The sequence below is a fragment of the Chiloscyllium punctatum genome, chromosome 38 (genome assembly GCF_047496795.1).
Source record: "Chiloscyllium punctatum isolate Juve2018m chromosome 38, sChiPun1.3, whole genome shotgun sequence".
Lineage (NCBI taxonomy): Eukaryota > Metazoa > Chordata > Chondrichthyes > Orectolobiformes > Hemiscylliidae > Chiloscyllium > Chiloscyllium punctatum.
The window spans coordinates 49,053,132-49,069,070 of NC_092776.1; the positions used below are offsets into that span (position 1 = coordinate 49,053,132).

Consider the following 15,939-nt stretch of genomic DNA (forward strand, 5'->3'; position numbering starts at 1 on the left):
CCTTTAGAAACAAAATACCATGAATGGTGGAAATCTGAAATCAAGACCAGAAGTGCGATAGAAGCTCAGTAGTTTTGGCAGCATCTGTGGAGAGAAACACCAAGTTAATATTGAGTCCAAAGACTTCGCAGAACTTGAATTAAATCATGTCCATACAGTTGTTGCTTGTTTTGCTAATTTGTTCTTAACATCTCACAAAATAGTACATGTTTAGATTAGAGTGGTGCTGGAAAAGCACAGCAGGTCAGGCAGCATCAGAGGAGCAGGAAAATCGACGTTTCGGGCAAAAGCCCTTTCTAATCTAAACTCCGGTTTACAGCATCTGCAGTCCTCACTTTTGCCAAAAATTGTACATGTGCCTGTTTGCTTATCATTAGAATCATAGGAATCCCTACAGTGTGAAAAGAGACTGCTTGGCCCATTGAGTCCACATCAACCCTCTGAAGAGTCCAACATCCCACTCTCACCCCACCCCCACCCCACCATACATCTCCATAACCCTGCATTTGTTGTAGTTAATTGACTTAACGTGCACATCCTGGGACACGGGCAATTTAGTCTGGACAGTCCACCTAACCTGCATGTCTTTTGGACTGTAGGAGGAAACCGCAGCACTCGGAGGAAACCCAAGCAGATATGGAAAACGTGCAAACTCCACACGCAGTCATTTGAACCTGGATCCCAGGTACTCTGAGACAAGGGTACTAACCACTGAGCCATCATACCACCATTGGAAAAGAAACTGGCTTATAAATTTGAAATGAGCTGTGGAATTTCAGTTCTCTGTTTAAAAAAAGAACTACAGGCTCTGTTAATATCCAGACAAAGAGCAGACCTGATAGGACAATGTTGGCATGTTCAGATATAAATCTACAAAAGACAAATGTTTCACAAATGAGCATCCCAGGAATTGTTAAATTAGATTCCCTACAATATGGAAACAGGCCCTTCAGCCCAATCAGTCCACAGCGATCCTCCAACGAACCCATTCCCCACATTTATCCCTGACTAATGCACCTCATGCTATGGGCAATTTAGCATGGCCAATTCACCTGCCCTGCACATCTTTGGATTGTGGGAGGAAGCCAGACCACCTGGCGGCAACCCACACAGACACGGAGAGAACGTGCAAAATCCATGCAGACAGTCGCCCGAGGCTGGAATCGAACCCGGTTTCCTGGTGCTGTGAGGCAGCAGTGCTAACTACTGAGCCACTATGCCACCCCTATTGAAATGTGCACCTGTTATGAAATTTGTGAAAGTAATTTTAGGGCCACAAATGGAGGAAAAACCCACATCTGGAATATTGATGTCTTCATTCTTTCCATGTGTGTAACAGCAGTCTTCTTAATCTAACTTAAAAGTGTATAATTCCTTTGAAGGGAATAAATGACATTGGTGATAAATCCTATTGGAATATAATTGCTGCAGTAGTGCTTGTAAATGCACAAATGGATTGACATAAATACGCTCGGGAGACAGTAGCCTCTTGGGAAGCATCTAAGGAACATAAAAAGATGCGCACAAGTCGCTAAACCTTTCAGATCAGGTTGCAGCTCAGCAAGAAAATGCATGACTTAGCGCAATAACATATGACAGTTAATGTGCAGTAGCAGTGCAGCAAATACAGCAAGAGATATAAGCTATGCTGTATTGACCTGAATGCAATGACCTGCTTGAAGTACACACAATCAGAAGTCACATGATACCAGGTTACAGTTCATCAGGTTTGTTTGAAATCGCAGGTGTTTGGAGTGCTGTTCCTTTGGCAGGTGAATCTGACTATGTTCACCTGATGAAGGAGCAGCGCTCCGAAAGCTTATGATTTCAAATAAACCTGTTGGTCTATAACCTGGTGTTGTGTGACTTCTGACTTTATCCACCCCAGTCCAATACGAGCACCTCCAGATCAGAAGTACTTACTCCTCATTATTTGCTACCCACGTACTTAGGAATTTATCCCCAGATCCTATCTTTTCTCCCATCATTAGCTCAGCTGGCCTCATTGTGCAATCCCTCATGGTACATATGAGTGTTACACAGGAGCAGTATCTGCATTTTTTTTTTGCTAGCCAAGGCAAGTCTGTGCCTTTCAATAACTAGGGGCTGTTACGGCACAGTGATGTCACTTCCTCTGGGTGAGAAGTTCTGTGCCATCTGCCATAAAGAAGTATCATAACATATCCAATTTATTGAGTGTCCACACTGCAAAAAGTATATTTTATGCAAAGTGCTTTGAGATGTCTTGAGGTTGTGAAAGCTGGAAGATAAAAATAAACCTCAGTTGAAAGATGCCTGTTACAATGCTTTACCAAATGAGGTACTAGCAACCCAGCTATCTGCTGTTTTGATCTGATTTCACCTCAAAATATTCAACAAGTTAACATTTGAAACCATCACCATTTGAAACCATCACCAAAACCCAGCAGAAGTGCAAAGGCATTTGTATACAATAGCTTGACAAAACTTTATAGGAAATCAGGTATTTAGTGGCCAGTGTGGGTCTTCCCTTGGATTAAGAACACCAGTGATGTAAATCCTGTCACCAGAGAACTGCTGACCAACTAAAAGTTGAGAACTCTTCATTGAAACATTGCTGTTGAGTGGTGAGAGCTGATGGCAATGTACCTATTAGAGGCCGGGAGACAATGTACGATTTCGGGCCAAAAATGTGTAAGGGTAGGATGGAGGTTACAGGGTGAAATTGGCAGGGGGAAGGGCAGGAGAGAGGTGAGATGTAGGCCTTCAGTATTCTCCCCCCCCCCCCCCCCCCCTTCCCCCATAACCATGTATCCCTTAATCAAGCATAGCCCTCTTTACATGAAGGCAACTCCCTCTTTCTTCCCCAACCCCACCCCTTATAAACTGGAAACTTGCACCATCTAGTGACGGAAGCTCTGAGCCACATCTGCCTGAGATAGAGTACAGAAATTTGGTGCAGGTTAAGAATACCAGCCAGAATAGGTGCTAACAACAGAGACTTTAAAGCTGAGAGCAGAGATTGGCATTTGTAACTGGGGCAAAAGTTTGAGGGAGGTTGCAGAGGAACTGAAGGCAGGGGCAGGAACTGGAGGAAGGCCAGAGTGACTCAGTGTAGGGGAAGAAGAAAAGGTGTTGAGAACTGACAGATGCAGGCTGCACAGGAAATCTGTAGCGAGCAGTGTTGAAACTCTCCACGCGCATGTTTGTCACTATTGTATTAAATGATAAAGTGGAACTAAGTTATGAGTCATCTTTAAATATACCAAATCACTGGAAATGTGATCATTTTGAAACATAATTTAATGTATGGACCCAGAACAAAAGTAATAACTTAATGCAACACACCCAGTTTTAGTTGGCCAGTTACGTTTCCTACTTTTTGAATACTGTTTAATTTTCACTTCTGTCTTTTGAGTGGAAATGATTCTAATCTGCATTAGTCACAGCAGTGATTCAGTGGTGCTTCATTTCCTCTGACAGAATTTGCTAACATGCAGAAGGTGATTTGGAAATAGAAAGATTCATTATCGTCGTTTAGAAATTTTTTATTTTATTGTTTTGATCATTGTTTAAAATGCCTTTTGATTTAATTTGTGGTTTCAAGGACCTTAATTCTACCAAAACAGATTGAACTTTGGTTTAAGCTTTACTTTGTTTAAAACAGCCAGATGGTTGCAACTTGCACTTTTACCCATTTTTAATGTGGTATAGACATTTCAAGGCACTTCTGTCGTGAGAATGAGTGGTGTCCGTAGGTGGGAGAAATGATGGGGAGGGGACTAAAAGTTTGATGTTTGAATGAGCTTTGAGGGTGGTTTTTGAAATGGCATCAGGAATGTCCGTGCTGTCTACAAGACTCTACAAAGTGAGAGAGACCGTTTACTTTGAGAGATGAAGTTTGATGTAGGAACCATTTGAATGGCCCTTGTGGGTCTTAATTGCTGCACTCTTCTGGTAATTCACCATCTAACCACATGGCTCATGTCCAACTTTGTGTGAGGGACAGCCCCCTTGCCAGCTTTGATTATAAATCCTCTGTGTGAAGGATTAGATATTTATCCAACTGTGAAAAGTGGTTTACCGTTTGTTTCAAGTTCCCACAAAGAGGAACTGACCCAGAGGGTTTCAAGATTGATATGACCAGTGCTATTTATTCTGCAAACTGGACTGGTTTGATGATCCCTTTGCCTTCCAGCTTTCTGATTTCTGCCTCTATTTTCACCCATAAGGCAATTTGCACAGGGCAGACCTTGCAGAATCATGGAATTATTTGCTGGTCAACATGTAAGGTGGCCTTGGCTCCTTTTTGAAGATCTGGACCCCTGGGGCTGGGGTGTTGGGGGTGGGGGTGTGTCTCTGTTCCATGATTGATCAATAAACACTAGCAATTGGTCTGGTTCTTCAAGACTTCATATTAATCATGGCCGGGCACAGATCACCCAGAAACAGAGGTTAAACACTTCCATGTTCCTCAGAGGAATTGCGCACATGACTTAAAACAAAGACGTTTTATACTTTGCTTAGAGGGGTTCTGGCCACAATTGTACAGTTCATTTAAACAATTATCAATCAATTTAACGATATGATTTTATTGACAGGAACTCAGTCCAATGATATTTCCTGGGAATCAACCTTGTTTTCCAACATCCAAGCTACTCTTAATTCACAAACCTAATCTCTGCACCTGCACTTGAAGGTCAGTTAGGATGGCCAGTAATGTCTTATCTCATCTAGTTATTTCTGTGTTGTAAAGGAAACCTTGTCTGCTCATCTTTGTAGAGGCACACTGTGGTCAAGTCAATTATACAGCTTTAGCAGGGTTAAAAGCCATTTTACACAGCTTTAAGTAGAATTGTCAATTTGCAGCCGAGAAGTCATTTTGTCATGTTTGCATTATGAAGCCATTTTATTGCCACCTAAGTTAGTTACAGCATGTAATAAGTGGTTGTTCCTGACAATAACTAGTTACCTCAACCTGTATTCAGGTTTCAGATCCTCACTTTGATAGTCCCTAGGCTTTCCTGAAAAACTTCCAGGTATTTAATTAGGACTTCACTCAGGCAGCCATTTTCTAATCACAAAATGTTGAGCCAATCTAGGCGAATCTTTCTCGACCAATTTCACCCCATCAAGCTTGGGCATAAGCCTTTTACTACACTCTGGGAACTGAAACAGCTACTTCGCGTAAGAGACTGGAACCAAAGTTGTACCTTTTAATCAATAAAGAATCACCAGTACAGGTTCTCAGTCTAGCTGAGATCTTGCACAAGCTTAAGGGTTGGAGTCCAGAGCAAATTTTAAAGATTTGTCCTTTGATCACTGAAACAGCTGCACCGATACTGACCTCTATTAGAACCAGGTGGATCATGTGCAAGCTGCAAACTGGTGGACTGTGGGAGCGAGACGTACCTGGCTCCTTGACAGCCCTTCCGACCGTTTTGGAACCTGTGGGTTCTCCCATTTCGTAAAGCATTGAAGCTACCTTGGAATCTGAGATGGACACAGCAGCTGACAATGCCTTTGCTGTCTGAAGAGGATGATGAATTTCTTCCAAGACCCCCATTGTGCAAGAGATGAGCTGTTGTGCGTTACACACTGACCGTACCAGAGGCAGAGATGGGAGAACCTGACCTGGTGCTGAACTGCCTAAGGAGAAGTTACAAAATAAAAGAACTGGCCCATGTCCTCTGACCTGGGGAGGGATGGTTGTAATGAGGTCAACCAGGTGGATCTCACAGAATGAGTTCCACGGTTGAGGCTGTTCCCCTAGCTGACAGATGAGTCGAAGTGGCCAAACTGGTCCCGAACAGGTCCAGACAGCGGGCCACAGAGGGGGTCATTAGGGGTGATTTCCTGCCCCTCCTTCACAGTTATAGAGTCATGGTCATAGAGTCATAGAGATGTACAGCATGCAAACAGACCCTTCGGTCCAACCTGTCCATGCCAACCAGATATCCAAACCCAATCTAGTCCCACCTGCCAGCATCCAGCCCATATCCCTCCAAACCCTTCCTACTCATATACCCATCCAAATGCCTCTGAAGAGGACGATGAATTTCTTCCAAGACTCCCATTGTGCAAGAGGTGAGCTGTTGTGCGTTACACACTGACCGTACCAGAGGCAGAGATGGAAGAACCTGACCTAGTGCTGAACTGCCTTAGGAGAAGTTACAAAATGTCAGCGCCCGTGTGTCCCTGGCGAAGGAGCACGTGGTGTCCACCAATACCCTTGAGCTGTTCAGGGAGAGGTGGGCACCGCAGGGAGTGGAGTATATTATTTCCCCCTCCAACTCTATTTTGATTTAATCCCTGTCCTTCCCTTCACTGTTTAATCACACGGCATTGCCCTTTGAGAAGGGCACTGCTTGCCATTGGCCACTTGGGTGTTTCCTTTCTCCCTAGTGGTGGAATATAAATAAAAATCTACACACTTGTTTTTCACTGTGTGCGACACTGGCACACATGCGGCATGGGTGCTGGGGAAAAATGAGAACTACTCCTGTCAGGTGGTAGTGTAAGGAAAAAAAGGGGGAAAGAAAAAGAAAAAAAGTGTCAGAGGTTCTGTTCACTCTGAGCTGGTCTTGAGGAAGCTGGATCAGTGTCAAAGACACTCTACGTGTAAATAAAGGGTGACTTGGTGATAGGATGCAGGCCTCTGTGGAGTTATTTCAGTTTTAGTAGTAGTAATAAGTCACATTTTGGCCTGCCATCTTGCTTACAAGAGGCTTTGGAACAAGAGCCTGGGCCAGAAGGGGGATGGTGGGGCTGCAGCTGCTTGGTGTACACACAGGAACCAATGGGATGGTGTCAACCTTGGAAATTGGAATCCAAGTCCTAGCAGGTAATAAAAGTAATACAGCTGTTTGCCAGAATGTTGTGTGTGCTCCCATCTCTTCTCAATGGCTGGCAAATGGACCAGGCCATTCTGTTCGAGGTAGATTGTAATTGCCATTTGTTTTGGCCATGACTGTATGAAGTTGGGTAAGATCTTAACAGTATTTCTGAAAGGGTAAAGAATCGTGCTGTCATTTATCTTGTGGATATCAGAGATACCTGACTTCAACTTGTACGAGTTGTATGATTCGTACACAGTTACGTTTTTCTTGAGGAATAAGCACATTGTGATTGATTTGCATACCGGTATCAATTACAAAATTAATTGGTCTACAAAAGACAAACAGGAGTTAATTGACAGTTTTGAAATAGTTTGCAGAGGAACCCACAAGGAAGTGTTTCTAGTATCTCTGAAGGACTGTTCCACCAAATATAGATATTAAGGAATTTTATGTTTGTTTTAAATGTCCCAGAGTTTTTTTCAAAAGCGATAGAAGAAAGGTTAGTGCGTAGGATGGCAAGTGGTCAGGCTGGGTAGTGTGAACCAGGAGCCTGGGTGTCAGCTTGGGGAAAGTAAGGGTTTGAGGTTGGGGGAGGGAATGTGTCAGGTGGTGGGGCTGTGTTGGATCATGGTTGGCCAGAGAGAGATTTGTGTATCAGTTTTGTTGTTACCCATGATTTGGACTACATTTTTCTATTGTGTAACTATCCAAGTAAGTGACTCTGAATTGCTGACTATTTCAGAGACACTGGGGATTTCCTCCGAGTTGCAGAGTTGTACAGCATGGAAACTGATCCTTCGGTCCAACTCGTTCATGACCACATCTCCTCAATTAATCTAGTCCCATTTGTTCACATTTCGCTCATATTCCTCTAAACCCTTGGTATTGATAAACCATTTCAGATTCCTTTTAAAAGTTGTAATTGGATTGGCTTCCACCACTTTCTCCAGCAGCTCAGTCCATACATGCAACATCCTCTGCTTGAAAAAGTTGTCCCTTTGGTCCCTTTTTAAATCATTCCCCTCTCACCTGAAACCTATACCCTCTAGTTTTGAACTCCCCTATCCTGGGAAAAAGGCTTTGGCGAATCACCTATCCAGGCCCCTCAAGATTTCGTAAACTTCTAAAAGGTCACCCATCCCGCCTTAAATGCTCCAGTGAAATTAGCCCCAGTCTATTCAGCCTCTCCCTATTGCTGAAAGCCTCCAACTCTGGTAACGTCCTTGTAAATCTTTTCAGCACCCTTTCAAGTTTAACAGCATCTTTCCTATAGCAGGGTCACCAGAATTGAATGCAGTCTTCCAAATGTGGCCAAACAAATGTCCTGTACAGCTGCAACATGACATCCCAACTTCTACGCTCGATGCACTGATGAGTAAAGGCAAGCATACCAGTCATGATGCAAGATATAATTCAAAAAGATGAATGTTTCACTGCAGATAGTGCCCGCACAACCCAGGGAGAAATGCATTTCTGTGAAATTGTAACTTGGGCAATTTTTTATTGAGTTAGTGTCTGGGGAAGTTGTGGTATAGTGGTAATGCCACTGAAGTAGTCATTCAGAGGCCCGTACTAATCCTTTTGGGACATTGGTTAAATCCAATCATGGCATCCGATGGAACTTAAGTTTTATTAAAATCTGTAGGTGCAAGTAATTCTGACCATAAAACTATTACTAATTGGCAGAAAAAAAACATGCTCACTAAATTCCTTTAGAGAAGGACATCCGAGTGCTACATTTGACTCCAAGCCCAAAGCAATGTGGTTGATTCTAATTGCTCTCAAAAACCGCTTAGCGAGCCACTCCGTTCAGTTGTCACTCTGGGTGGGCACCAAATGCTGACCTTGTCAGCAATGCTCAGATCCCATAAAAGGATAAAGAAGTGAAAACTTCCAAGGGGTCCTGTAGTACCATTTTCTGGGGTATCTCTAGTCTTTGATAAACTGGAGACTAGAAGATCTCTGCTGCCATTTCATCATCTTAGTGGTTGTGACATAATATGACTTCAGCAGTGCAGCAGAGAAGGCATGCTGTTTGGCTTAACTCGCTCAATCTGGCATAGGGTAAGGTACCCCACTCTTCCCATTCCAGACCACTTTGGGAATTGAATTCCCTGCCATGGAATCTAACTTGGATATAAGTGCTGGAGATACATAGGTGTGGCAGCACCTATAGAGAAAGACAGTTAATGTTTCGAGTCCAGTGATCTATCATCAGAACTAATGAGATATTAGCTCTTCATAATTGCAGTTTTTCACCTCTTAGCAAAGATGTTTTATTTGATTATACTTCTTACAAAAAGGCATTCAATTTGCTGAGGTACAGTCACTGTTTGGCATGGAGTCTCCAAGATTGCAGTCCCTAATGCCCACTGGCACAGAGTTTTAACTGTGCTGCAGTTCCAAATGTCTGCTGTAGTGAGTTGTTATCCTGTAGGAAACCATTGTGCAGGCCATCTAATCAGCATAGGTAACCCAGTTTGGGTCTTCTGACATGCACATACTTTGCATCTAGGGGTTAGGTTTTGGGAACCTTGCCTGATTTTTAATTTTCTTGACACTGCAATGTGCCCCTTGCCACTCCCTCCATTGCTGACACTCTGTAGCTTTAGTGAGTGCAACCTAAGAGATGCATATAGAAATGCACTAATGATCCTTAGACAGCCCTTCCAAACCCTGCCAAGGGCAGCAGATAGCATGGGAATGCATCAAATGCAAGTCTCCCTCCACGCCACTCACCATCCTGACCTGGAAATATATCATCGTTCCTTCGTTGTCGCTGGGTCAAAATCCTGGAATTTCCTGCCAAAGGGCATTGTGGGTCAACCTACAGTGGCTAAAGAAAGCAGCTCACAACCACCTCAAGGGGCATCTCTGGGCTTGTCAACCAGTGACGCCCACATTCTGTAAGTGATTTAAAAAAAACTCTAGCCCTTGCAACACCCACTCATCATGGAAGGCCTCACATACACCAAAGGTTGTTCAATGAGTGTTCCCAACCTGAATTCACAAAGCATTAATGTATGCACTTAACAATTTGTCCTTTTTATGTCTCTTATGTAACAATCTCTCTAACTTAATGCACTTGGTCCTGGTGCTGCCACTTATTTTCTAATGCTTTAACTCTTGTGCTGTCTACCAAAAATGCTGCAACAAAGCAATGTTCCTCCAAGGTTCTTCAAGTTTGATTTTCCAGGTAAGTTTTTAGAGAAGTGCTGTCTCGTATAAAAGAGCATTATTTAGCCACAACTTTGAGGGAACAGAAGAAATGAAGTGAGTGAATACTGATTGCAGTTGGCATGCGCAATCCCAAACTAAAGGTTTGGTATCACGACTAGCCTGGCCAGTTGTCGCGTGCCCCGAGACTAGCCTGGCCGGTTGTCGCGTGCCCCGAGACTAGCCTGGCCGGTTGTCGCGTGCCCCGGGGCTGGCCTGGCCGGTTGTAGCGTGCCCCAGGACTGTGCTACTTGAGTGTAAGTGATGAATATGAAGCAGTTCTGCTGCTTTTGTTGTAGAAAATATACAGCAATACAATTAACTGGAAAACTGTAGCCCTGCCTCTGAAACTGAATTATCTAATTGACTTTAAATAACATTGATTCTTTAAATTATTAATGAAAAATATGTAGCAAAGCCTCTGATAAAATGGCACTTCTGTGGAGATTTGGATAGGTTGCTTGTAGAGAAGGGAACTTGCTATAATATGCTACATTCTAATTTAAAAAACAAGTTTTATGGTGACAGAACTAATATTACTTTAAAGGAGCTCATAATGATTTCCCTATATAACTTAAAAGGAATTTGTTGAGTGATTATCAAAAGGTTACATTTAAGAAAGCCTCACCGAAAAGGTTTTCTTTGGGACGAACTCATTTAATGGTTTGTCTGATATTTTAATGAACTATTGAAAAAACAAATTCAAAATGAGACAAAGTCAATAAAGACTTCCCAATGTCCAGCCCTCAAGTAGTGAAGAATACTTGGCGCAGGCTGTTTTTCTTCACTGTAATTATGGAAATAGTATGTACTTCTGAAAGTGAGGTTAATGATCATTATGTTCTTCCCTTTTTGTAATTTATATGACCCCCACCTACACACAGTCCTCATTTGCCAGTAAAAGGGAAAACATCTTTCAAAATCAGAATAAGTACATACTGAACGTGCATGAAGTTGCAGGATTTTTTTGTTTGCCTTAATGATCTCTCACTTTTATGTACGTAACCTTAAACGATGCTAAGTGTAAACTAGAATAACACAGAATAATGTGCAAACCTAGTGTGTGTTTTTTCACTTAATTAAATCTAAATGAACATTAGTTAGCATCAGTGAATTTCTTCATCCTCATGTTCCATTCATAAATCATTAATTATCTCCATAGTTATAATAATAGATGGCACAGGCTAGTTCAGCTTGAAGTAGGATAGTAAACTTTGAAATGATGGACTCGCTTCACAGAATGTCATGAATTCTGTCTTAATTTGGAAATGAAGAAGACTAACAGTAGCCAAGAGTGGCAGAGAAACTGAAGGTCACAGATGGCGCATGACAGTGAGGTCACATGGTTGCTGAATTACTGTTACCTTGTCTTTGAGTAGTGCTGTATAAACATGAAGGAGAGGATTGAATTATCATCGACAGAAGGAGACCTGTAGTCACTAGCACTGCCAGCATTTTGATATCAGTATTGCTGAAATGATGAACGTTTTTGTGATCTGCTCATTTCTGGTAGGAGACTTGTAGAATTGCATTCAGCAGCAAGCATTACTGATATGGAAATATATTAAAATCAGTATGGGTTGCACTGAATGGAATCTAATCTAATCTTTCCAGACATACAGTGTAGAAACAGGCCCTTTGGCCAAACAAGTCCACGTAGACCCTCTGAAGAGTAACTTACCCAGACCCTCTCCACTGACTAATGCACCTAACATTATGAGCAATTTAGCATGGCCAATTCTTTGAATCGTGGGAGGAAACCAGAATACCTGGAGTAAACCCACACAGACACTGGGAGAATATGCAAACATATGCAAACATATGCAAATATGCATGGATATTCACCTAGCCAGAATTGAACCTGGGTCCCTGGCACCGAATGGCTGGAAAGGCTAGTGGGCTTTTCTGACCTATCTAGCAGGCCCAAGGTTCAAGACCTCTGTTGATGTACACATGTAGCTATTGCAGCTCTAGGCGAATGTCTCAGGGTATTTGTCAACATAAACACTCTGAAGATCCACATTACTACACATCCTGCTGTGAAAAATATCAGTGATATAGCAGTTTTCAAGGAATGCATGTTTGTATTTTATAATTTATAGTGGCAATATAAAGGGTTGATTTATCTGAAGTATAGATTAAATGATGCACATCATGATGCTTGTATCCCCCTGTAATCTTCTCCTTCTGCAGGAAAGGAAAGGTCCTACAAAGATCAAATAATGTGAATGATCACTACCTTTGTTTTAGAAAAAAACTGAAACAACTGCAGCTGCTGCAAATCGGAGACAAAAATTAGAAATTGCTGGAAAAGCTCGGGTCTGGCAGCATCTGTGGAGTGAAATCAGAGTTAACATTTCAGGTTCAGTGACACAAAACATTCCTTGTTCCAGTCCTGTTCTGGCTCCCACCCACAACTCTTTCTCCGGCATATCGATGATGAAATTATTGGTGCTGCCTCCCTGTCTCTTCTGGAATCAGAATTTTGTTTTAAATTTTCACCCTGCTCTCACCTTTACCTGGTCCATCTCTGACTCCTTCCTTCCCTCCTTCGATATCTTTGTTTCCATTTCTGGGGATAAACTGGCCGCCACTATCCATTATAAACCTACCAACTCAGTTACCTGGACTATACGTCCTTGGATTCTGCTTCCTGTAAAGACTGTATTCCGTTCTCCCAGTTTCTCCGTCACATTCCAATGGTGGCAACTTCAAAGTATCCATCCAATTTCTTTTCTGAGGATTTCCCAGCATTCTTATTGCCTGACAGGGCCATCAGCCGGGTCTGACTCATTTCCTACACTTCAGCCCTTACCCTGTGACTTTCCTCCCGCAACAGCGAAAGGGTCCCCCTTGACTTAAGCTACCATCCCACCAACATCCACATTCAGAGGATCATTAGCCACCATTTCTACCACATCCAGTGAGATGCCACAGTAGACACACATTCGACGACTCTTCATTGTCCACCTTCTGCAGGGACTGCTCCTTCCAGTATACCCTGGTCCACTCTTGCTTCACTCCCAAGATCTCCACCCACCCCTTCTCCCCCCCCCAACTTAAAAAAAAAAGCCTCATGGCACCGTCCTTTGCAACCGCAGAACATGTAACACCTGTCTGTTTACTTCCTCCCTGTTCAATCTCCAAGAGCCCAAATACATCTTCCAAGTGAAATAGTTCTTTACCTGCGCTTGACACAATGTAGACTACCGCACATTGCTCACAATGTGGTCTCCTCTACATTGGGACTGAGTGAAGACTTTTGGTCTGCTCACAAAAAAGACCCTGTTGCTTGTTGCTTCAACACACCACCCTGCTCCCTGGCCAACATCTCTGTATCAGGTTTGCTGCAGTGCTTCAGCGAAACTCGGAGCAAGCTGGAAGAACAGCATCTCATTTTCCACCTGGGGGCCCTGTAGCCTTGAAGACTCCATATCACGTTCATTAGCTTTCAGGCAAGAACTCTCCCATGTCCGCACCACAATCCCCCCCACTCTAGTCCTCCTTATCACATAGTCTCATATTACACGCAACCCATTGTTAGCCACTAACAGTTCCCGTTAATATCTCCTCACCCTCCTAACCAGATCATTATCCCCTCCTTTGTCTGTCCAACTGCTTTTTCTCTTTGGGCTGTACCCAGCCTATTGTTTACTCCTTACTCCTTCTCCCATCCTATCTTCCGCATACACTGTAAACCAACATTTTTCCAGATACCATCAGTTCTGAGAAGGGTGACTCATCCCAAAACATTGACTCTTATTTTTCTCCACACATGCTGCCATACCTGCTGAGCTTTTGCATCAATTTCTAGTTTTGTCATGACTTTTTTTTTAAGATTGGTATTGATAGGAATGCATTGAGGGAAGTATGTTACCCAGGTAGCAAAGATAATGTCAACAGATAAGAATGAACATTTGAAAAATCCATTCAAATGTCTGATAACAGCAGGGAAGAAGCTGTTCTACAATCTAATTGTATGTTCTTTTATATCTTCTGCCTGATGGGAGAGAGTATAACTGGGATAGGATGGCTTTTTGATTATGTTGCTTGTGTTCCTGAAACAGCAAGGAGTATAGATGGGGGTCAATGGATGGAGGGCTGGTTTGCATGATGGACTGGGATGACTCTGTAGTTTCTTGCAGTTTTGAGAAGAGCAGTTGCCAGACCACACTGATGCGTCCAGATAGGATGCTTGCTATAAAAAATGAAGAGTCTTTGTTGACATGTCACATTTCTTCAGCCTCCTGAGAAAGTAGAGATGTTGTGCTTTTTTGACCATCATGTCATTGTCAGTGGACCAAGACAGAACATCGAATGTTACAGCGCAGTACAGGCCCTTTGACCCTCTATGTTGAGTCAACCTGTGGAACCAATCTGAAGCCTGCTTATGCTACACGATTCCATTCTTGTCCATATGTTTATCCAATGACCATTTAAATGCCCTTAAAGTTGGCAAGTCTACTACTGTTGCAGGTAGGGCATTCCATGCCCCACTATTCTCTGAATAAAGAAACTACCTCTGACATCTGTCCTATATCTATCCCCCCCCCTCAATTTTAAGCTAAGTCCCCTCTTGCTAGCCATCACCATCCAGGGAAAAAGACTCTCTCTGTCCACCCTATCTAACCCTTTGATTATCTTATGTCTCAATTAAGTCACCTCTCAACCTTGCTTCTCTAATGAAAACAGCCTCAAGTCCCTCAGCCTTTCCTCATAGGATGTTTCCTCCATACCAGGCAATATCCTAGTAACTCTCCTCTGCAGCCTTTCCAATGATTCCAAATCCTTCCTATAATGCGGTGACCAGAACTGTATGCAATACTCCAAATGTGGCCGCACCAGAGTTTTGTACAGTTGCAGCTTGACCTTATGGCTCAAACTCAATCCCTCTACCAATAAAAGCCGATCAACCTGGGTGGCAACTTTCAGGGATCTATGTACATGGACACCAAGATCTCTGTTCATCTGCATTACCAAGAATCTTACCATTAGCCAGTATTCTTTATTTCTGTTGCTCCTTCCAAAGTGAATCACCTTACATTTTTTCCATATTAAATTCGATTTGCCACCTCAGCCCAGCTCTGCAGCTTATCTATGTCCCACTGTAACCTGCAACATCCTTCAGCACTATCCACAACTCCACCGACCTTAGTGTCATCTGCAAATTTACTAACCCATCCTTCTATGCCCTCATTCCAGATCATGTATAAAAATAACAAACAGCAGTGGCCCCAAAACAGATCGTTGCGGTACACCACTAGTAACTGAACTCCAAAGTGAATATTTCCCATCAACCACCACCAGCTGAAAGGGTGGTCTTTCAACTAGCCAATTTCTGATCTAAACCGCTAAAACACCCTTGATCCCATGCCTCCGTATTTCGTGCTATAGCCTACCGTGGGGAACCTTATCAAATGTCTTACTGAAATCCATACACACTACATCAACCGCTTTACCCTCATCCACCTGTTCTCAAAGAACTTAATAAGGTTTGAGAGGCACGACCTACCCTTCACAATATTGTTTACTATCCCTAATCAAATTATTCCTCTCTGAATGATTATAAATCCTATCTCTTCTAACCTTTTCCAACAGTTTACCCACAACCAAAGTAAGGCTCAGTGGTCTATAATTACCAGGGTTGTCTCTACTCCCCTTCTCAAACAAGGGGACGACATTTGCTATCCTCCAGTCTTGTACTAATCCTGTAGACAATAAGGACATAAAGATCAAAGTCAAAGGCTCTGCAATCTCCTCCCTGGCTTCCCAGAGATTACTAGGATAAATCCCATCACCAGGGGAATTATATATTTTCATACCTTCCAGAATTGCTAACACCACTTCCTTGCGAGCGTCAATCCTGTCTAGTCTAGTAGCCTGTATCTCTGTATTCTCCTCGACC

General features: G+C 42.8%; 1 protein-coding gene and 1 pseudogene across 10 annotated transcripts in view; both read left to right on the plus strand.

The window, feature by feature from the left end:
* The window catches only part of sgms1b (sphingomyelin synthase 1b), a 185,629-nt gene that overhangs the window by 136,483 nt on the left and 33,207 nt on the right, over positions 1–15,939 (plus strand). The gene's annotated exons all lie outside the window — the stretch shown is intronic.
* LOC140463732 (thioredoxin-like protein 4A pseudogene) lies at positions 6,854–7,259 on the plus strand (annotated as a pseudogene).